This window comes from Stegostoma tigrinum, chromosome 15 (genome assembly GCF_030684315.1).
Source record: "Stegostoma tigrinum isolate sSteTig4 chromosome 15, sSteTig4.hap1, whole genome shotgun sequence".
NCBI lineage: Eukaryota > Metazoa > Chordata > Chondrichthyes > Orectolobiformes > Stegostomatidae > Stegostoma > Stegostoma tigrinum.
The window spans coordinates 39254289-39256415 of record NC_081368.1 but is presented as its reverse complement, the minus strand read 5'-3'; positions in this window follow the sequence as shown (position 1 = coordinate 39256415).

Sequence of the window (2127 nt, the reverse complement as noted above, 5' to 3'; positions counted from 1 at the left end):
TCGATCCTAAAATGGACAAGGATATTTAAATGATGTATTAATAGTAAATGATGTCATGCAAAAGCCTGGAGAAGACATACTGAATAGCATATTACTTGCTATGAGAATCATTCATGTCAATCTGATATTGGACATTTCTTTTGACGACCACATCAGTCAAAGCAGGTTTTGTTTCCATACATTCTTTACTCTATATTAAAAACAAGCCTAGGCCAATTAAAGATAATAAATATAATTTAATAAGTCACTTAAGTTGGAAGAGTAGGCTATAGCAAGTTATTTTTCGGACATTGTGGTGAGATTTTTATTCGTAGCATTTAACAGGCAGGTATTGGCTACAGCAATTGCAAAGCCTAGCCAATGTCACCTGTGAGAATGCTGTAACCATTTGCTGGTCAAGTCTTATTTTCATGGAATAGACAAGTTGCTCATGCATATCTGATACTGATAAGAAGCTGGCAGAAAGAATGGATGGAAAATCCTAGGGCTTACAAACAAATCTGAGCTGGCAGTGTGCCACTAAAAGAGATGAGGAGGGGATAGTAGAAAGTAAAGCTGTATTCAGATTTTTTTGTGGATGTGTAAGAAGAACAATAATCCTGATCTTCAAAATATTGAATGTTGACCTTTTCTGAGCAATATTTACAGGCTGCTTATCCACTGACATGCTAAGATGGCAAATAATATGATAGGACAGGTCCAAAGTAAAGCATAATCTTGAAATTAAACATCCTTGACTTCTTTTGTGAACACCATTTTGGATATTTTGCCTTTAGGTGCATTGAAGAAGTGGGAGGAGAAAAATGAGATAAGATTTTCTTCAATCTGAGGGCCATAAACTACTACTCCATAATGTCTTGTTCCTCATTTTGATCATTTATAAGAGCATACATTACCACAAAACAGTAGTCAGCATATTGTATAGACAAGATATTGCATAGGGGCAGCACGGTGGCTCAGTGGTTAGCACTGCAGCATCACAGCACCAGGGACCCAGGTTTGATTCCAACCTTGGGCGACTGTCTGTGTGGAGTTTGCACATTCTCCCCGTGTCTGCATCGGTTTCCTCCCACAGTCCAAAGAAGTGCAGGCTAGGTGGATTGGCCATGCTAAATTGCCTGTAGTGTTCAGGGGTGTGTGGGTTATAGGGGGATGGGTCTGGGTGGGATGCTTCAAGGAGCAGTGTGGACTTGTTGGGCCGAAGGGCCTGTTTCCACACTGTAGGGAATCAAATCCAAAGTATATCTGAGTCAGCATTCTAAGATCTGTTCCTTTTCTGTGATTGCAGATCTGCAAGTCTAGCCTATCAGAAGTCATCTTGCACTGCAAGTCAATGTTTTTTAGCACCATCCCAGTTGCATATTGAATAGGTAACAACAGGTCAGTTACAGTACACAAGACAGAAGTAAGTAGTGAAGCCAGAGACCAGAGTGGGAACAGAATCAAGCAAAAGATTCTGTCAATTTTGACAGCTGCAATCAATTTCAATGTTGACCAGGCCTACCATTTATCCATTTGACATATCTTCATCCTTCAGAATATCCCTTGCCTTATCTGGAATAAGACAGAAGCAGAAAAGTTCAGAATGATGGTGGCCTGGCTCTTTTTGACAGTCCATTATATTACCTGCAGGTGTTCGAAGAACAGATAGCACAGCTCCCAGATAGTGAGAACCCAAAGTAGTTCTCCTTGATTAGTGTCAGATATTCATCTGTTTGCAAATAGACAGCTGATGGCATAAGGACAGGTTCTAGTTGTCTGGCTGTTCTTTCTGTTTCTTTCTTCGGCTATCATTGTGCTACAAACTACCTTTACACTTTCCTTCAATATTCTACTTTATCTTCAATTGTTAATCAACATGGGACTTCTAGAGTATTTTTATTTGATGTTTTCTTGCTCTCTGAACTGCAGTCAAAGTATGACTTCTATGAGTAATTTTCATACCCCTTTTTTATGATATTCTAACTTGCTAAATTACTGTAATTGCTTCATTTACTGTTGGTTTTCCAATATTCGGTTTTTGGTTCTACATGCCTAAATATCTGAAAACTTAGAAAGCTAAAGATAAAATAAAATGAAAAAGTCCTGCCATTATAAAAAATTATTTATCACATAGATCCTTTCTTC